Source organism: Vigna umbellata, chromosome 10, assembly GCF_029865625.1.
Source record: "Vigna umbellata cultivar VRB3 chromosome 10, Vumbellata_1.0, whole genome shotgun sequence".
NCBI lineage: Eukaryota > Viridiplantae > Streptophyta > Magnoliopsida > Fabales > Fabaceae > Vigna > Vigna umbellata.
Window position 1 is genome coordinate 25,578,409 of NC_142174.1, and position 22,554 is coordinate 25,600,962.

Here is a 22,554-nt window from a genome sequence, read left to right on the forward strand (position 1 = left end):
TAACAATGAAAGAATGAAAGATAAAACCCTAAAACGGTGAAGAGGAAGCCTCAGCATCCAAGATCCTCCTTCAAAGGGGTGGAAGAGAGAGTGTTTTCTTCGTTCCAGCCAAAGATACAAACCCTAGGACGTCCTAAAGCTTATATACTATTCTAAAATTACAAAAAATCTAGGTCCAAGCCCATAATAAGTGTACCGCTCAGCGGTAAAGTGCCGCTCAGCGGTAAGTGCGTGAGTAGTTTCTTCCCCTCAGCGGCCATTTTGCCCCTCAGCGGACCTCCCGTGACTTCCTGAGTGCCGCTCAGCGGTAAACTGCCGCTGAGCGGTGACTTCGGCTTCTTCTTTTGCACTTTTTGATGTCTTTTCTGTTTTCATCTCTCTCCTTCTTCACTTCTTTCACTAAATTCACCTTAAAACCTGCACAAAAACACTGAAATCAAGCATAAACCTGTCCAGCTCTCTTATTTATGAAAATATGAAGAAAAGCATGATTTCAAGCTAGTTTCTAAGTGTAAAGGTTGCTTTTAGTGTCAATTTTAAGCATGAAAATAACAGTTTTTCAACTGTTATCACCCATTCACTGTCAAAGATTGGATAGATGATATTAGCTTCCAAAAGTTTCAACACTTCTTTTCTAACCACCTCCTTCACTATAGGATTTAACCTTCTCTATGGTTGAGGACTCGGTCTATAATCATCTTCCATAAAGATCTTATGCATACAATAAGTTGCGCTGATACCTTTAAGATCTGATATTGACCACCCAATCGCTTCTTTGTTAGCTTTCAGAATTTCTATCAATTGTTCTTCTTCTTTTGGAGACAAAGAGTTACTGATGATGACTGGCTTTGGATCTTCATATTTTTAAATGCAACTTCCACATTCTTATAATAAGATGCATTCGTCTTCAAGAATTGTTGGAATGTCTCGTCAAGTTTTGTTGTCTTCCCAAATGGAGTAGGTTGTGTTTGCCATCTTTGCTGCTGCCATTGAACCATTGATACATTTTGTATTTCTTGTGGTAATTGAGAAAGTTTATTAATTACTTCTTCCAACTGCTGAGAAATAATCTTATTTTGAATAAGCAGGGCATCATTTGATTGGAATTGTAGCAACTCCTTCTGACTACGAGCTCCTCTTTCACTGTTCAGCTCATTTTCACTAGTAGCCATGTTTTCAATTATTTCCGTGGCTTCCTCTGGAGTCTTCCATTTGATATTGCCTCCAACTGAGGCGTCTAGCATCAACTTGGTTTGTGAACCAAGACCTCCAAGGAAGAATAGGACTACTTCTACTTCGTCAAATCCATGCGTGGGAGTCTTTCTTAATAGGCTTTTGTATCTATCCCATGCACGACCTAGTAATTCCTCCATTCCTTGCCTGAAAGATGATATCTCTTGCTTCCCTTTGTTTACCTTGGATTATGGGAAGTATTTGTTCAAAAGCTTTGTCACCACAGCTTCCCACTCTGTAAAGCTCCCTTCTGGAAAAGAGTTCAACCAAAGCTTAGCATTGCCTCCCAATGAGAAAGGAAACAAGCTAAGTTTGATTGCTTCGTCAGGCACTCCATTTATCTTCACTGTATTGCACATTTCATTAAAGGTTGTGAGGTGCTCATATGGGCTTTCATGAGACAACCCATTAAATTGGTTACTCTTAACCAGTTGGATTAATGCCGGTTTCACCTCCATATTAGCTGCATTGACCCTCGGTCTTGCTATGTTATTGAAATGCTGAGGGCCAACTACATTAGTGTAATTTGCAAGAGTCCGTCTAACATTATTATTCTCCATCTCCTCAATGCTATGGTAAGAACCTTGTGGTGAAGGTTGTAAGAGATCTTCCTGAGGAGGGAAAAGTTCTCTAGATGTACGAATTCTTCTCCTCCGTCTACTCTCATCTAAGCCTTCAAGAAGAGGTTCCGAGGTTTTCTTGCTTCTAGTTCGAATTGCTTCCTGCATACACAAGAAAACAAGTCCCTAGAAAAATTTGTTAGCACAAAAAGATAGAGAAGATATAAAATAAGAGATAAGAAGATAACAACAGAAAAAATAAAAACAGAAAATAGAAAAATAAAAACAAAAAAATAAAATAAAATAATAACCGAAAAAAAAATAAAAACAAAAAAAATAAAATAAAATAATAACCGAAAAATAAAAACAGAAAATAAAAAAAGAAATTCAACTTTAAAAATTCAAAATTCAAGTCAAAGATAATCAATAATCACACAAATAAACTAGTTAAACCACGAGTCCTCGTCAACGGCGCCAAAAACTTGATGACAAATTTATGAACACCGAAAAACGGCGCCAAAAGTTTGTTTAACCCTCGGCAAGTGTGACCGAATCGTATCAAGTAATAAACTCGGTAAGACCAAGTATCGTTCTCCCAAAGGACTCACGGCCTAGTTAGTTATATGATTTCTTGATTATTTAAGACATAAGAACAAATTGTTATAAGTTTCAAATGCAAAAGACAAAAGTAAAAATGTATGCATGTGATGATCAATGGGAAAGAAGAACACAAACATTGAACGAATTAGATGGATGAGTATGTTGTTGGGGTAATCAATTTCATCTTATCCACTCTCATATATTTTAGGAATTCATCATCATTTTCTTAAATGTTAATGCCACTCTCTAAATTACCTTGCGAAGAAAAACCCTAACACTAGTGGAAAAATGACTTTTTATAACGTACAAAAATGATCTTTTATAACGTAGTTACTGGGGACATAGTTCTGGGCGATATAATAACTCTGCGCATTTTATAACGTAGCATAAATTTACGTTATAATATGTTCCACATATAATAACGTAGTTTCTGATGTACGTTATAATATGCACAGACTATTATGACAAATTTTCATTTGTATGTTATAATAGGGTGAAAGGTATTATAACGTAGAAGTTTTTGTATGTTATAATATGTTATATATTATTACGTATATATTATTGTACATTATAATATGTGATCAATGTATCCTAACGTACTAAGCAATGTACGTTATAATATATGTTTTTATTTTAAAAAAAATTATTAAATTTGACATCCAATAAAATTATAATAATATTCCTGTATTATGATCTCATCCAATCAATTTATAATCCATAGAGGTTTAAATAAACAAATTTAATGAAACTAACAAAATAGAATTTATTTCAAATATTAAATAGTCTAATATTTAATACATCATTTATACATGAAGCTATATATTAAATCTAAATATTACATTAATGTACATACACTATTTAATTGTAACAGTTTCTACAAACACTTAAAATAAAAGAAGCCCAGTTACTTCTAATGTCAGCATCCATGGGAGATGAATCATTAAAGATGGAACACCCCCACAACCTTGAATGAGCTTCCAAAGACCTATACAAAAGTTAGACATCCATGTGCCATAACCCATAAGCATAAAATAAACAAAGCAACCAAGAACCTTATCAAATATCTTTATATCCCAATTCTGCCTGTGAAATGTCAAGAAAACGTATTATTTCTAATTCCATGTTGTCAAGAAATAACTTACCTTTGACTTTCTTTCACCATCTTGTCATTTCTTGGGACTAACTACATGTCCAAAAACCTCATAATGGCAACCAGTTGAAAGTTGGGCATGTTGTTGACTAACACTTTTTATAGCAAGCTTGTGTTAGCAATAAATTCTAACAGCTTGTTGCAAGGACCATCAGAAACATTCCTTTGTTTAGGAACAATTATTGGATTAAAGGATGAGAAAATGCCTGTAAGGATTTTAATCCTAAAATTATCCAAGTTATCAAGAAAACTCTACAACTCCTTCAAACCTTAAGCAGAGAAGCTCCAGTGCACTCTAGACCGAGGGGCCACCAAGTTGCGAGGAGGTTGCTGCTGGAAGCAAATCACAACTGACAAATTGTCTCCACTCTTTCTCTTTGAAGCCTCATCAACCAAATCCTTACTGCACAAGCTTCGGTCATTATGGTCCTGGAGCCTATTGTATAAGAAAAACACATATTATCTGGTATATATAATGTTTTTTTGGAAATAGAAAAAGGTTATATTTCAAAACAAACAATGACAAAGAATGGGGTTCTAGGCTTTATATAGTTGGAGACCAAAGTCATTGATAAATTAAAACATTACTGTAAAAAAGTAATTGAATAAAATTATTATTCTTTACTGAACGTTCTATTGGAATGGCCCACATGAAAATGGTTTAGAAACTAGTAATTACTACCTAGTATGCAATTCATGTCTTGAATGACTATTAGTATAAATTATTATTTATTTTTTGCTAGTAATGAATTATATCCTGTCACACCATAAGAGAAAATAAATTTTCAAATTAAGTATTTATAAGTCACAATTTTATAATATAGTAATGCGTGATATAATAACAAAAATAGCAAAAATTTATAAAGTAGTTAAAGTTATTAACATCAGAATCAAATTAGTATTTATCAGAGGAGCAAATTGTCATTTTAATATTCATTAAAATAAAAATTGCAAGAGTTTATTAACACCAGAACCCCATTCATTTATCCTTCTATTAGACCAAAAATAAATACAATCATACCTTATCCAATTATACCAGATATACAATCATACCTTATCCAATTATACCAGATATACAATCATACTAACATTGTTTCACTTTGAGGCACTACTGTTAAATTCAGGTTTACTTTAAATGTCTGAACTATTTGTGTTGTTTACAAATAAAAAGTTTTATACCCATAACTGCAAGCAGACAAAGTTAAGTATCAAGTGCTATAGATGACTAAACTATAACTTGTTTCAGGATGTTTGGATCATCTGCCTAATTAGAAAATTAACGTGTCCATTCCCACCTATCTTATGAGTGCAGATATAAGTTGCATCTTCGCACCACTTCATACATCTCCAACCTCATGTGGAAATGTTGTTTATTATTATCACATATAATGATCACATTAAATAGTAACGGTAGTGATATAAAAATGGAAGCAGAGACAACAAATATACAAGATGAGAACAAAACTAAAGGGATACAATTTGGTAAGAGAAGAATAAGATTCCATGGTTGTGTACCTTAACAAATAGAAAGGAAGGAGAACCCAAAAAGAGACTAAGCACGGAGGAAGGAGAACCCGAAAGGTCCATGCCATGTTCGGTGCAGCTACCTATTCCCATGCCAAGCAGAGTGTTGAAAGAACCAACATCAGAGTGAAGTTATACAAGCCATAAAGTTCTCTTATGAGGATGTCTTAGAACTAATAATGTAATGTATACAAAAAACTTAAACATGATAAGCAAGATGAAATTAAAAAATGATCTGTTTTACATAAAAGTTTATCTGAACCATGTAATACTCCTATTAAAAAGAACAAGATTGTTGAAATGCATCACATAACCATGCGTACTGATTATGCAGAAATATAACAAGAATGATTTAGAGACAGTGGCAGTGATTGTAAACATCCAAGAACTAAATTAAATGTCGACTAGATGGCATATGTTATAGTCAAAGTTTTCTCTCAAGCATACTACACCTACACTTACAAATGAATCTTAATCCTTAAAAAGAAGAAAATTGAAGGAACTCAATTACCCAAGTTATCAAGGAAACTCTGTAATTCCTTCAAACCATAAGTAGAGAAGCTCCGGTGCACTCTAGAGCGAGGGGCCTCTGTAAAATTCTTTAAGCTCATTCTGCCTCTTAAACATCAAATGTTTCATCTTACTGACTTTGCAACATTTAATCGCTGGACCTCACCTTCAACCTGCAAATATATATATGATCAAACCACAAATACTTAAGTATTGAAGTGAACATCTGTATTCTAAGTTCAAATCAACAAAAGGGGTGAAACGTAGTGGAATGATACGTATCCAAGAGCAAATGAACCAAAACTGTAAATGAAGCAAGGATACCCTAAATCGAACGGTGAAAGAACCTTAAAACACTAGGTTAACCGATTAAACGGTGGAAAGTGTTTAATCGAAGCAAAAGAGGATTTAAACGGTTAAAATCAAAGAAAAAGATGAAAGATGAGGGAAACCCTAGCGGAGGCCATAGATCGAAGAACTCATCGGTGAAGATGGTGTTTCTAAGGCCGAAATAGCTTAAATAAGGTAGAAATGTGAGGAGAAAAGGTGGATATGTGAAGAACTGTGGCTGTTGTAGGAGAGAGAACTCGAGGTATGGTTTGATGGCGATGCTTCGCGAGAATGAGAGAAGCAACGGGAAACTGAAAATGAGGTGCAAGCACTGACGCAAGCACAATGAAGATGTGGCAAAAGATAGGGATGAGAATAAGAGGAAACGTGAAATGAAATCTGGCGAGAGGCATATGGGAAATGAGAGAGGGGAAGAGATATTATAACTGATATCTAAAACTCTGTTATAATACATTAATAATAGGTTTTTAATTTATTTACAAGTTTGTCACCGCTTTTCATATTATAACTGTGAGACCTCGGAAAATTAAACCATAATTATCATGTTTAATCTGTTATTAATGCACTGCTGAATCACCTGACTGCTTCCATAAATGCACCGTGCCACACACTCAGTCTCATTAAAACGCACTCACATTCTCTGCTGAACGCCTGCCATTTGTCACGTTAGAACATTCTGATTCTGCAGTGGAAAACAGGTGTCCGCATGAGAGTGAACGTCTGTTTGACGTTGGGAAGAAAAATGATTTTCTGAAAACATTTCTTCTCACTCTCTGCATTCACCTTCTTCCTCACGAAACCCAAACCCCATTTTCTCCACCTTCTCTCTAGAACCTCCCAACTTCTCTCTATTGTAATTCTCACGCTTCTTCTCCGATCACGTTTCAGCACCGTAGAAACGTTCCTGGAGACGTGAACGTCATTCTGGACCGAACAGAATTGGGATCGGAACTGGTAAGTTCTAGTCGCTAACCGTTCGTCCATTTGGTTTCATGCGAACCCTAGTTTGGTTGCATGCATGGGTTATAGCTCTGAGTTGCTTCTGATTTCTGGTGTTTTAGATTAAGTGAAAGTTGTTGAGCGAAACCTGAGGGTAGAACGCTGTTAGAGGACGAACTAAACCTTGTCTTTTTGGGAGTACACTGCTATCCAGGTAAGGGAAGCTTAGTAATTTAATTTATACGTGCATGTTGTATGATATAAATTGGATGCATGAAAAGTATGCTGATTGAGCTGCGATGAACGATCAATGATATTAAATATGTTTTCTGTTGGTTGAAATGCATGTTGATTTTGATACGTATGAAAGGTGTATGACTATAGTATAGTTTGATTTATTAATATGATGAAATCTGTATAGTATGAGAATTAATAATGGATATGAATTTACAAAGTATGAATCACAAGAGAAATGTTGAGTTAAGATAGCTGAAAAATCTGGATATGATAATTCTTCCCATGATAAATTACGTTCGTCATCGTATGGTCTTACACCGTACGGTTTTCCTGAAATTGACTTAGAGTGGAATTCTTTCATTCGGAAAGAATTCTGATCGAGAACGAGCGTCCTCATTTGAATTACTGTCTGAGCGTTCGGTTCAGCTCAGTTGTATATAAATACTTTAAACTTTAAAATCAGTAACGCTCGGTCTTATACCAAGCATTCGTCCTAAATAGCGCCCAGTCTTATACCTAGCGTTCGTCATAAGCGGTGCTCGGTCTCATACCAAGCGCTCGTAATGTTGAATAACCATTTGATAAAATAGCGTTCGTTCAAGTATTAAAATATTCATTTTCTTACGTTTGTTCAAATACTGGCATCGCTCTACCATATACAAAACTTTACAAAGAAAATTCTAAGTATTATTGACCATCCTTCTTTCATTAAATCTGGTCCAAGATCTTTATTATGAAATTTTTCTAAGTACCAGTATACCTTCAATCGAGTCATTTCATTTAACTGACCAAACAGATAGTCATGTTCGTCCATCCAGTACCTTATTTGGACGTTCGTCCTAATTCTTTAAAGGACTGAACGTTCGTCTTTTTATGCTCTTAAATCTAAAGATGAGAATGATGATAAAGTATAAGAAATTACAGTGTGAACACTATAATGAGTGATTCTATGATTATGGATTTTGGACGAGCGTTCCAGGGAGGAACGACTCTTACATATATTCAATATTAAATTTTGGTAAAGTATGACTGTGGATAAGTTAAGACTCGCTGTCCATCCTGATGTTCCGTGATACTCATCTTCACGTAGAAGAGGGTAGTTCATGTGTGGGAACGGCAGGAGGTCCTTAGTCCATCAGTTAACATGGGCGACGTAAGAACGGACTAACCTCGAGTGGCAGCTGTTTGGTGTATCCCAGTTACTACATCACTCGGGTGCAAGGACGCTTGTAACTACACAGATTCATACAGTCCGGACGGTCGTTTTATATATATATATATATATATATATATATATATATAAGAATTTGGATGATGTTATATGTTAAACTCTGTGCTTGTGTGAAATGAAATGTTTATTGTATGTTTGATGTATAAATTAAAGTACTTAAGCTTACCCTTTCATTTTTCCTTGTGTTGTCAAACTGTCTATGTACGTTCGTCCTGTCTTGCAATGATCATCCGTGTGGATGTGAGCAGAAGGCGAGGCCACTCTGGAGGACGTCATTGAAGAAGAAAATCTGGTCGAGGTGGAAGTCAAGGCCGAGCCCTAGAGCGCTCGTTTAGATTAGGGTTGTAGATGTTAGTTTCAGTTTTGACGTTCGATTAAATATTTTGTAAAACCGTTCGTCCCAGTTTATCCCTGTTCATGTTTTTCACTCGTTATTTTTGTAACCAAGCCGTTCGGCTTTTGAACCTTGATCCATTATTGTAAAGACTGCATTGTTTTACTGTTTTAATGTAATTAATTCTGATTATGGTAATTACTGTATTTTGGGATGTTACAATTGGCCATTAAATAAGTGACTTGGAAGAATTCACAAGTGTTCTTCCATCACTTGCAAACTTTGCTTTTAATTGTTCATATAAAATTGGTAGACAGTGAGTGTGTCTTGGATACAAAGTTCCAAGCCTCACTTAGGAGATCTCACTTCTTTCAATTTTTGCAAGCGCATAGGCCAAGTCTTAGAAGTCCGCATTTAGGGTCTAGTTTTCTTTGAGTTTGAGTGTGTCTTTAAACATTTAATGAATTTAGAGGTAATTTTGATTTAAAGACTTTTAGTAAGTAACTAGGGATATATTTGGCAAGGCAAGACTTCGTATTTAAGCAACCTATACGGTTCACCTCTCTTACTTGGAATATTGTCCTCAAGTGAAAAAATTCTAGTCTTTACTTCAAGAAAACTTTTAAGTTCATCAAAATGTCTGGAAGACAATCCCCTAGAATTAGTGATCCTCCCAAAGATCAATTTTCATTCCAAACTCTCGTCAATCAACTCAATGAGATTGAGAGAAAAATAAGTCAAGAAAAAGTCCAAAGAGAGCAACATAATGCCATGGTTGAAAATGAGTTGAAACTTTTGAGAAAGGAACAAGTCCGAAATAGGGAGAGAAGTTATAATGGAGAGTCCCAATATGAACAAGAGGCCTTAAGAGTAGGAGAATATTATCATCAACCTTCTTCATCAAGAAGACGTAGGAGGGAATTTGAAAATCCTCCTACCCCTAAGGAAGTTAATGTAGTATTGCCTCATTTTCATGGAAAAGATAATGTTAAGGCTTACCTAGATTGGGAAATGAAGGTAGAGCAAATTTGTGCTTGCCATCAAGTGGGAGAAAAAAGAAAAGTCTCTCTTGCTACCCTAAGTTTTCAAGGATATGCAATGCACTGGTGGACTGCTACAGTCCAAGAGAGACTAAGACAACGACTTCCTCCAATAAAACATTGGAATGAGCTTACAAATGCCCTTCGGAAAAGGCACATGCCCTCCTACTACAAAAGAGAACTCATGGATAAGCTCCAAAGATTGCAACAACAGTCTATGTTTGTTGAAGAAAGAAACTAAGTAAAATTACCTGGATAAATTCCATCTTCATTTTTCATGAGGAGTTCACACATGCCATAAAACACGATCTAGGATATTAAGGAGTGAAAACACTGCACAAATAAAAGAAACATCAGAATCAAAAAAATTAGGATAATAATTTCAACCAAAGAAAACATCTACCTAAAAGAAAACAACTCCCAAACTGACTTTGCATTAGGCATCTTTAGGAATGTCTGACGCATATTCTTTGTTAGTCAACAGAATATAATCTTTTTGAATTTCTGCGTGAAATCAAAGATTAAAAATATTCACAGGCAAGTTATCTACAGTATAGTATAGAAAAATATGATAGGAACATACTAAATTTGTATTTTTGAGGGCCTTTCAGCTTCTCAAACAATCGCCCTTCATCCATAGCCTTTGCCCGTAAACTACAAGTCTCATAATTTTCCCATAGATAAAAAAAGAAAGGAAAAGAAAAATCAACCTTAATTATCCCAAATGCATGCAAGCAAGAAGACAGTATTTAAAAATCAAAGTATGCAGACAACAATTGTGACAAATCTCATTCATAGACAGGACATCAAATTGCATACATCATACAAATCCTGAATGGCCCTAAAATGAAGGTGGAAAATTGCATAACCCACCGGTCCCAGGATATGAGGTGTTTCGGTCTCTCTCTATAGTATGTCAATATAAGAATAACCTCAGACTTCAACATCTAGGTGTTTAACTCTCAACACATTATGCAAATTTACCCTATCATAAACTTGGAAAACTTCTAATCGCACCAATTGAATTAGAAATACACTCGAGATCAATAGGACTCCAATCAAGGCTTGTAATGTGGCCAAGGTATAGGTGAGGTAGAAAGAGATAAAAATCAAGGCCAAAATCAAAGAGAGGTGTTATGAAAATTGAATGCATAAATCATTCATGAATGCATAACATAAACAATAAATGTTCTGAAATGTAAATAAACAGCAATGCATCACACAGTGGAATACTTGAATGAAAAGATGAAAAGATATCTCTACCATAATGTTTTGATTTTATTTGTGCGCCTCATCCTCTTTCGGAAACTTAAATTTCCGTTTCAAAAAAATCTTCAAAATACAACAAGTAAGCAATGTTAAAAAGAAAACAACCACAACAACAAAACCATTAGTTGAAGCAATTCAAACTTTGAGAACAAATTTGAACTCAAATGGCAGAGCACTAAGTTCTAACCTTTAAGGCCTAAGTCTTATGTCTTAGTATACTAAGCCCTAATCCCTAATCATACTTTGACCTAAGCCTTTAAGCCGTAAGCCCTATGCCCTATGCCCTATGCCCTATGCCCTATGCCCTATGCCCTATGCCCTATGCCCTATGCCCTATGCCCTATGCCCTATGCCCTATGCCCTATGCCCTATGCCCTATGCCCTATGCCCTATGCCCTATGCCCTATGCCCTATGCCCTATGCCCTATGCCCTATGCCCTATGCCCTATGCCCTATGCCCTATGCCCTATGCCCTATGCCCTATGCCCTATGCCCTATGCCCTATGCCCTATGCCCTATGCCCTATGCCCTATGCCCTATGCCCTATGCCCTATGCCCTATGCCCTATGCCCTATGCCCTATGCCCTATGCCCTATGCCCTATGCCCTATGCCCTATGCCCTATGCCCTATGCCCTATGCCCTATGCCCTATGCCCTATGCCCTATGCCCTATTCCCTATGCCCTATTCCCTATGCCCTATGCCCTACGCCGTACGCCCTATGCCCTATGCCCTATGCCTCCAAATGGTACTCATACAATGCTAAACAATTCTTGGTTCAAAATAAATAGTGTCATAAGGAGAACATAAGATTTCTTATCTGTCACTACTACAATTGAAGGAGTAGCTCTTGGGAGTCGAGGGACACAACAGTGCCAATAATGAGGGTGGTAGCGTTGGAAACAACTACGACTTCATCGAGTAGTACATAATTCAAGCCTCCAAGCTACACAATAAAGAAAAATCATGATAAGATAAACAATTTTCAATTGCGGACAATTACTACAACTAATTATATTTGAAGACATAACAAATCAAATGCAATATTGTACCTTATCTTTCATCTTCAACCAAACATTTGTTACATTTTGATCGTTGACAGTTATTGGTGGACCCAAACACTGGGTAACAGTTTCCATTTCAGCAAGTATCTTATTCTTTCTTAAAGCAAATAAAATTCAATTAGTTTTAGAGCAATAATGAACTTGAATAATTTCATAGTGAAAAAGATAAACATAATAACTCATCGGTAGATAACGAAATTTTTTCTAAAAAGAACGAGAAATATATGGAATTACAAATTTCAAAGAATACCTTTTATGAAGTCAACTACTTTCTCCGCTCCTAGTTGGGTTGCAAAGTATTTATTGCGAAGACTCCCACAAGATGTATAAATCACTTGTAACAAAACAAATAGAAAGACATAGTAAAATTATCATGGTTAATTGCACAATTGATATTGTAGACAAGAAACTCTTCCTTTAAAACTATACAGTTTTGGATATTTTTTTAAACTCCTATTACTATTGCTATCAAATGTTATCTGCTTTCTCATATTTTACGTGATTACAACAAGGGAACAATTATAAAACTGGTTCCATTCTACCTAGTGTTATTTTAACCTGTGACAAACACTCTTTAAAATATTATAACATATGTAATCCTTGGATAAAAATAAAATACCAATATTTTCTGATAAAAAATCATTTTCAACTAAGAGCATATGTTTGTGTCACCATCACATGGAAATCAAATTAATGACATTTTTCTTGAAAAGTGGTAGCATGATATAAGTTTGATTCTCATATTTAAAAAGAACATACCATATCCTTGTCGGACATTACAAGAAGTCACAACCCGTAAGTAACCTTCCCCACATGTGCAGATAAACGTGTTGCTCCAGACAAAATAAGACGAACTCTACCTCCTAAACCCTCATTTGCCCGATGATGATTAGCAAAGCCGTAATCCATTGTATGCACAAAACAGTTGGTACTAATTATCCACCACACCTCATTAAATTGTAGAATTTTGTACATATTATCCACCACACCTTACTAAATTGTAGAATTTTGAAAGCTGGTAAATTAAAGCTCACCAATTCCGGTAGGGATTATGGCTAGGGCATGAGCGTTTCTTTCTTATATCAAGGATGTTTTAGATGAACTATCATTCAACCCCTGCAGCCACGAAAAAGAATGAAGTTTAAGAAAAACATAATCTTAAATAATTGAACCTTCTATTAAGGTTTTACCAGCAAGTCTCAAGTTGTATGCTTATATTTAGAGCTAAGATTAGGGTAAGAGTTATGATTAGGGTTAGAGTAAGGATTATGATTATGGTCAAGGATGCGATTAAGGATTAAATAGAAAAAAAATATTAAATGGCCACAAATGTTGCAACTTTTCTCACAACATTAAAGCTTTTGAGATAACAGTTCCTTGATAGCAGCAACTCTTTGTACAATAATAGATGACAAAAGTAAATTTTAATTGCATTTGAGTATAAGCATGAACATGGTGTAGAAACAAGATAACGAAGGGGTGACATACCCAAGGTATCGTATAAAGGTACACAATAAAGTCCGAGTCCATGAGCATTGCAGGCTGGCGATTTTTTTGTCAACATGATAAAGACCATTGGGTGAAAGTAGTTCAGGAGCCAAGGATACCCATAACTGGAACAATATAAGCATAGAGATATAATTAAAGAATTGAAACTCTCTTAATAGAGTAGATATTCAATATATCAAAAACAAAACTTCATTGCAGAAATCTCTTATTCTCCTTTCAGCTCAATCAAGATCAAACTCTCCACCAAATAAACAACAAAATAGACATAAAAATTGTAATAAATACTCAAACCCCAAATACAAGTAAATGTCAACACATGAATACTGCAGAAAACTCCCACATGTAGGGTAACTACTTCCAGGCAAGCAGCAAAATTAAGATGGAAAAAGCACAGAAAACAAAAGGCAAGGGAATTCAAAATAAAATTTACCTCCATGCTCATAATTCATTCTGCCGGATTGGCACTGTAACATCCCAAAATTATACAGTCAGCAACTATATAATAGAATAATCACATGTATCAATATGGCAAAATAGTTTTTAAAAGTAAAGGAAACAGAGTTCATAAATGGCCGAACGACCTTTCACATATAATTACTGGAGTTTACGAGCATTCACAAATTACAGAGGACGAACGATTTACAAAAATTAACTACCGAACGTCTAAGCATTTACACAAATCCAAAAGGACGTTCGCCCCAACGATAGACCGCTAGCCTAACTACTCTAACCAATAACCGAACGTCCTACTGTTCGGCCTTCACTTCGATCTCTACAAGATTCTCCTCAGTTAAGATTTCCTCTTCAAGCGCTTGTTCCAGAGAAGCATCTCCCTCTGCTCACATCCACATGGATGATCATTGTAAGGACAAGACGGATACACATATACAGACAACACAATGGAAAACGCAAGGGTAAGCTTATTGAATTTAATTCAAGTAAAACATACAATTCATACATATCAAACACTTCAATTAATTCACCATACATACATCCAATTCATTCATCAACTCAATCAATTTCCTGATACTAGACTGACTGTCCGGACTGTATGAATCCTGTGTAGCTAAGGCGTTCGTGCACACAGGTGAGTTAACTGGAATGCTCATCAGTCACCACCTGAGGTTAATCTGTTCTGTCCAAGTTACAGTTATGGACTAGACCTCCTGCCATTCGCACACATGACATACTCCTCTCTACTTGAGAACGAGCACTCACGGAATATCAGGATGAACCACCATCTAAGCTTACCACGTTCATACTTACAAATCTCAATTTCCGTTCAAGAGTCGTTCCTCCCTGGAACGCTCGTTCAAAAACCACAATCACAATTTCAACTCTTATAGTGTTCGCACATCTTAGTTCTTCCTCTTAAATACATTTTCATTCTATGACCCACTCGCATAAAAATACGAACGTTCAATCCTCTTCAAAACGGGGACGAACGTCAAGAGCGAGACCGAAAGGACTTCTTTTCTGAAGGAATAAAGCTGACTCTTCTTTCATGACGAACGTTATTAAAAGTTTGAATCAGTTAAATGAACTGATCCTAGAACAATTCAAATTATACTTAGAATAATTCACTTGACAAGATTTCAGATTCAATTCAGTTGAATGAAGATAAAATACGAGTACTAAATGTACTAAGTACAATTTAGTTGGAATAAGCGCCTACCAGTAAATGATTGAATGCGGTACACAATTTTACTGAAAGTTAGGACGAACGCTATTTAAGTTTATGGACGAACGCTATGAAAATTAGGACAACGCTATTTCTGTTCGTTAAAAATACCGGAAGGAACGAACGTTTGGTACAAGACCGAACGCTACTTATACTTACGCTTTGGGACGAGCGTTCGGTATAAGACCGAGCGCCACTTAGGACGTACGCTTTTAGGTCGAGGCTATTCGCTGATTCAAAATCATAGAAAATTGGGATTTATATAAGATGAGATACTTAAAGTTTATGTTTTAATAATTTGACTAATAGTTCAAAGGGATATTTTCAGGCTTCTCAAATTCTCACACAACACTCATGATGTTTACGTCTGGCCGAATGCTCAAACGTAAACTATATATAAGAGGGCGTTCGTCCTCAAGGATAATCCTTTCCAAATGAAAGGGTTCGACTACTTCAAAGAATTTACTACGAATACCGAACGGTCAAAGACCGTTTCGATAACGAACGTTCATTTTCATAGGATTTTCATGTTCAAATTCAACATACAGTAACCATATTTTTCAGTATACTTTCATGCATTAAATCACTCATATCATAGTACAAATCATACTCCTCATACATCATCTCATCATACAGCTCATTTTCAATTTAATCAAACCATACCATATTTCATCAATTTCATACATTATTTCATAATCATATTCATATACCAAAAGTCCAATATCATAAATCATACTTCAAACATCACATAAACTCACATGCGGTACAGAAAATCATATGAATTAAATCTAATAAGCTTCCCTTACCCGGATTGTGCGTTCGTTCTTCAGAAGGAAAACCAGATTCCAGTACACTCTTCTACCCTTAACGTTCAACCCAAAACTTCTTAAACTAAAATTACAGAAAACCAATATTGGTTCAGAGAAGTTTAAATATCTGTGCAGCTTTGGATTGATGAGAATAGGAAGGTTAGTGCACAAGATTGTAAATTAAGTGCAACTAGGATCCATTTTCCACGTCAATTGTGCAAGACCGGGAAAGGGAGAATTCTTTATCTTGTGCATTGTATCTTGCAATCTGTTTAGCCAAGAGAATATTAAGTTGTGTGATATATTTGTGCAGGATTGAAAATCAGACCAAAAGAATGGAATTAAAGGAGCACAAAGTTGTCCTGAAACAACAAAAGTGGAGCACGTGATTTTTGTTTACCTTTATTTTGTCCACAAAGTTTACCTTTATTTTGTTTCAACATATTAATTCTAACTCCTTTGGCAGCCTTCATGGGTAATTGCTGAAGAATTTGGCATGGGTTATCGCGAGAAGAAATCTGCACCAATTGTGACTAAATCTTCAGTTGAACAATACAGGTACTATATTAATCTTTTTTTCTTTAGGTAATTTTTAGTTGATTCAAAAACTTGATTTCATGTGTTGAAGTGCTTAGTATATGACAGATTCCCCTTTTGTACATAAGTTTGCATATTGGATCCTTGTTTATGTTTTGATATTTTGTTTTTTTGCATATGATATGATAATTTTTTTATTTTCTAGCATTTTGTTCTTTTGAGCTTAATTCATATATATACTGGTTTGCAGGGTGCCTGTCACGTCTCATTAATTCGGTGATGATTCACCTCTCTGCTTCCATAAATGCACCTCGCACACGTGCACCTCCATTAACACGCACTCACACTCACTCTGCATGCAACTGCCAAGTGTCGCTTTGGAACATTCGAAAACGTTAGTGGAGTCCAAGTGGCAGCAGGCGAATGGACGTTCATCCTACGTGGGGGGAGAAATTAATTTTTCCAAAAAGACACTCTTCCCACTCTTCTGCACACTTCGTCTTCTTCCTCAAACTCTTGATTTTCAAATTCTCTGCCTTCTCTCTAGAACCTCCATCTTCTCTCTGCCATAACTCCCTTTCTTCTTCTCCAATCAAATTTCAGAGACCGTAGAAGAGATCCAGACGTCCTGAGCTTTCCATCAAACCGAACGGTTTTGGATTCTGAAACGGGTAAGTTTCACGTCCTTAACTAATCTTCATTATCATCATGCAAGCCTCATTCTGAACTATAGAAATATGATTAGAAGGTAAAAGATAGGGTGAAAATAACAAGTTATAAGAAAACAACTGTCACACCTCATTAATTACGCTGCTGATTCACCAACTTGCTTTCATAAATGCACCACGCCACATGTTCAGTGCATTAAAAATCCACTATCGATCCATGCATGCACGCCACTTGTCAAATTGGAAACTTCTGAAGTCAGTGGTGGGGTGCAGGTGTCGACAGGAGGGACGTTCGTCCGTTTGAAAGTGGGATTGAACAAAACCAATTTTCTGAAAAACTCTTCCACTCTCCTGTGCGCACCTTCTCCCCTTCCAAATCTCAGATTTTCATTTCCTCTTCCTTCCCTCTAGAACCATCTCCCTTCTTTCTACTAAAACTCATCCTTTCCTTTCTCCTTTCTCCGTTCAGACACCATAGAAGTGCTTCCGGCACCGTAAGCTGCAGTTTGGACCGAACAGTTTCAGAGTCTGAAGCTGGTAAGTCCCCAACTCAAACCGTTCGTTCCTGGTTTCATGCAAAGCGTAGTTCTGGTGTTGCATGCAGTTGTATCATCTAAATTCTTCTTTGATCTTATGGTTAGATTAAATCGTTGAGGGTAGAAAGCTGTAGTTGGGCGAAGCAGAAACCATTCTCTTAGAAAGTTCACCCTAATCCGGGTAAGGGAAGCTTATTAGATTTAATTCATATGATTTTACTGTACTGCATGTGCGTTATGTGTTGTTTGAAGTATGATTTATGATATTGGATGTTTGGGATATGAGTATGATCTTGAATTGAGGTATGGAAATGATGAAATATTCTATGGTTTGATTAAACTGAAATATGAGTTGTATGATGAGATGAATGCATGAAAGTATATACTGAGAAAATGTAATTGATGTAAATGAAACTTTGAATATAAATTCTCATATGATATGGAACGTTCGTTATCGAAACGGTCTTTGACTGTTCGGTATTCTCAGTAAATCCTTTGAAATAGCTGAACCCTTTCATTTGGAAAGGATTCTATTTGAGGACGAACGCCCTCTTATATATAGCTTTACGTTTGAGCGTTCGGCCAAACGTAGACATCATGAGTGTTGTGTGAGAATTTGAGAAGCCTGAAAATATCCCTTTGAACTCTTAGTCAAATCATTAAAAAACATAAACTTTAAGTATCTCATCTTATATAAATCCCAAATTTCTATGATTTTGAATCAGCGAATAGCCTCGACCTAAAAACGTACGTCCTAAGTGGCGCTCGGTCTTAGACCGAACGCTCGTCCTAAAAGTGTAAATGATAAGTAGCGCTCGGTCCTATACCGAACGCTCGTTCTTTCCGTAATTATCAACGAGCTGTAATAGCGTTCGTCATGAATTGAAATAGCGTTCGTCCATAAATTTAAATAGCGTTCGTCCAATAGATCTAGTAACGTTCGTCCAAGACTTCAGTAACGTTCGTCCAAAACTTAATTAAATGCCTATTTTCGCGCTCGGTCATTGACTGGCGGTTTGTCTCCTGAATTAAATCGTGCTCGGTTTATTTATCTAAACAACTTGTGATGTATCTATCCATTGGATTCGCTCTAGCGTTATTGAACTTAAATTATTCTAAGTATTTTCCAGATCGTACTAGATTCAATTCATCTAACTGATTCAAGTTGTAATGAAGTTCGTCTAATAACATGTGTTGGTTTTATTCTACTCGTGAACGAGCCTTCCTTGGTATTGTATTAACGTTCGTCCCCTATTACAAAGAGGGCTGGACGTTCGTCCTTTTATGAAAGTGGAACAAAGAATGAAAATGTATTTAAGAGGAAGTCTTATGATGTGCGAACACTATAAGAACTGAAATTATGATTATGGATTTTGAACGAGCGTTCCAGGGAGGAACGACTCTTGAATGAAAATTGAGATTGTAAAGTATGAACGTGGTAAGCTTAGATGGTGGTTCATCCTGATATTCCGTGAGTGCTCGTTCTCAAGTAGAGAGGAGTATGTCATGTGTGGGAATGGCAGGAGGTCTAGTCCATAACTGTAACTTGGACAGAACGGACTAACCTCAGGTGGCGACTGATGAGCATTCCAGTTATCTCACCTGTGTGCACGAACGCCTTAGCTACACAGGATTCATACAGTCCGGACGGTCAGTCTAGTATCAGGAATTTGATTGAGTTAATGAATGAATTGAATGTATGTGTTGGGACTTATTTGATGTGTTTGATATGTATGAAATGTATGTTTTACTTGAATTAAATTCAATAAGCTTACCCTTCGTTTTCCTTTGTGTTGTCTGTATCTGTACGTCCGTCTTGTCCATGCAATGATCATCCGTGTGGATGTGAGCAGAGGGAGATGCATCTCTGGAAGAAACGCTTGAGGAAGGAATTCTGGCGGAAGAAAACTTAGTGGAAATTGAAGTGAAGGTCGAACAGTAGGTCGTTCGGTTATAGGTTAGTTTAGTTAGGATAGCGGGCCGTTTTAGAGCGAGCGCCCTTTTGATTTGTGTTTAGTATTTGGACGTTCGGTGTTTAATTTTTGTAAACCGTTCGTCCTTATTAATTAGTGAACGCTCGTAAAATTTTATGTATCTACGTAAGGCCGTTCGGCCACTTGCGAACCTTATCTCTTTAATTGTAAAACTGTTTTGTTATATTAATACATGTAAATATTCTATTATATAGTTGCTGACGGTATAATTTTGGGATGTTACAACAACAAAATACTAATAATAACATCCTAAATCCTAATGAATTGTGATGATTATGCAATAACTACACAAGGTGCGTTTTTGCTACCAAGCTTCATGAATTTTTTTGAATAATGTGCCTTTATTCCTTAAACTCCTTAAACTGAAATAAAAGACCTATTGGAACATGAATACATTATGTTCAGATAAAGAAAAATTAAAAAACTTCATACAGTTTTAACCTTTTATACACTTCCACTGATTTCCTTTTATACACTTTAAACCTTTTATAAAGAAAATCTTATTCTGCTTTTCTTTAATTTTTTTAAAACTGAAAGGAAAAAAATAAACATTTAAACTATAGAAAGTTATTTATTTTTCAATTAAGTTTTTATTTTCTTAAAAATTCATTCAATTTAATCATGTATTAGTTGATAGTATTTTATACTTATTTATTTATTTACTATTATTCAAGTAAAAAAATAACACATAGTTGTAATACTATGTAGTATGTACCGCATGCAAAAACAAAAACAAAGCTAGAAACTCAGTCAAAATCAAAAGCTCGTTAGTAAAAATTATAAATAAAAGAACTTATTAGTTAAAATCCTTAAATTGAAATGACAGTGAACTAACTCTCAACACAATAAAATCCTAGTTTCTTTTTTAATGGAATAGAATTCACAGAACAATTATTAATCTCCACTATATCTAGGAATTAAAATGAGAATTATAGTTTTTACTAAGTTAGAATTAATCAAAATTATAATTACCCTAAAATAATAGCTAAAATCATTGTATTAATGTCACGTCTCATTAATTCGGTGCTGATTCACCTCTCTGCTTCCATAAATGCACCTCGCCACACGTGCACCTCCATTAAAACGCACTCACACTCACTCTGCATGCAACGGCCAGATGTCATTTTTGGAATGTTCTAAAACGTTAATGGAAGACATGTGGCAGCAGAGGAATGGACGCGAGTCCTGCTTGGGAAGAGAAAAATGAATTCTGGAAAAACTCTTCCCATTTCTCTGCACACTTCATCTTCTTCCCCAGAATTTCTGAATCCCGAATTCTCTACCTTCTCTCTAGAAACCATTCTTCTTCTCTCTTCTGTAACTCACCATTCTCTACTCTGTTCACGTTTCAGCACCGTGAGAACGACCACTGCGACGTGAGCTTCATTTTGGACCGAACCACTTCCAGTTCTGGTAAGTTTCCTTGGGCGATCGTTTCTGGATTTACTACAAAACCTGATCCAGCTGCATGCATGGGTGTAAACTCAGTTCTTCCGTTTTCGTTTTGTTAATTTTTAGTTGAAGAGTTTAAGAGGAACCTTGAGAATAGAAAGCCACCTTTGGACGAGTAGAAACAACTCACTTTTAGGACGTTCACTACAATCCGGGTAAGGGAAGCTTATTAGATTTAATTCATGTGATGTATGTACTGCATGCGAGCTATGAGATGCCTGAAAATATGATTTCTGATATTTGACTTTTGAGTATATGAATATGATTCTGAGATGATATATGAAAGTGTTGCATGTATTTGTACTGGGAATTATATGCTTGTGTGTATGAATGTTCTGTAAATTTGTATGCAGTATGATTTTGATATTTGATGTAGGTATATGATTTTGATTCAAAGCTTGAGAAGGGTAGAATATACTGTGATATGGTTAATTGAATGAATGTAAGTTATACTGGAAAATGAGTTACTGGAAGAGAAAATTTGAATATGAGAAGTATATAAAAATGAACGTTCGTTATCGATACGGTCATTGACCGTACGGTATTCATAGTAAAATTCTTTGAAGTAGTCGAACCCTTTCATTTGGAAAGGATTTCCTTTGAGGACGAACGCCCTCTTATATAGCTTTACGTTGTGCTTTCGGCCAGACGTAAACATCATGAGTGTTGTGTAGGAATTGAGAAGCCTGATAATATCCCTTTGAACTCTTAGTCAAATTATTAAAACAGAGACTTTAAATATCTCATCTTATATAAATCCCAATTTTTATATGAATTTGAATTCAGCTAAGAGCCTCGACCTAAAAACGTACGTCCTAAGTGTCGCTCGGTCTTAGACCGAACGCTCGTCCTAAAAGTGTAAATGATAAGTAGCGCTCGGTCTGATACCGAACGCTCGTCCAAATGTGTATGTGGAAAAAGAACGCTCGGTCATATACCGAACGTTCGTTCCTTCTCTAATTATCAACGAACGGTAATAGCGTTCGTCCTGAATTGAAATAGCATTCGTCCATAAATTTAAATAGCGTTTGTCCAATAATCCTAGTAACGTTCGTCCAAGATTTCAGTGACGTTCGTCCAAAAGTTTCATTTTAACGCTCGGTCATTGACTGGCGGTTGACTCTTGAATTATCTCGTGTTCGGTTTATTTATATAAACAAGTTTGTGATATATATATATCCATTTGATTCGTTCCAGAGTTATTGAATTTAAATTATTCTAAGTGTTATACGAGTCGTACTAAAGTCAGTTCATTTAACTGATTCAAAGGAGTCTTTCTCGGTCTCGCTCTCGACGTCGTCCTCGTTATGAAGGGGAGTGAACGTTC

The 22,554-nt window shown here is 35.9% G+C and overlaps 1 long non-coding RNA gene across 3 annotated transcripts; it reads right to left on the reverse strand.

The window, feature by feature from the left end:
* Positions 1-3,178: 3,178 nt before the first annotated feature.
* On the reverse strand, positions 3,179-6,324 carry LOC148192235 (uncharacterized). 3 transcript variants are annotated; one of them, XR_015782487.1, is made up of 4 exons: positions 6,030-6,324; positions 5,579-5,750; positions 5,059-5,150; positions 3,179-3,979 (listed from the first exon to the last, which is right to left on the reverse strand). It is a non-coding gene; the product is annotated as an uncharacterized LOC148192235 (long non-coding RNA). The 3 variants fall into 3 exon arrangements; XR_015782486.1 differs by having other exon boundaries at positions 5,902-6,323; XR_015782485.1 differs by having other exon boundaries at positions 5,579-6,322.
* Positions 6,325-22,554: the final 16,230 nt, after the last annotated feature.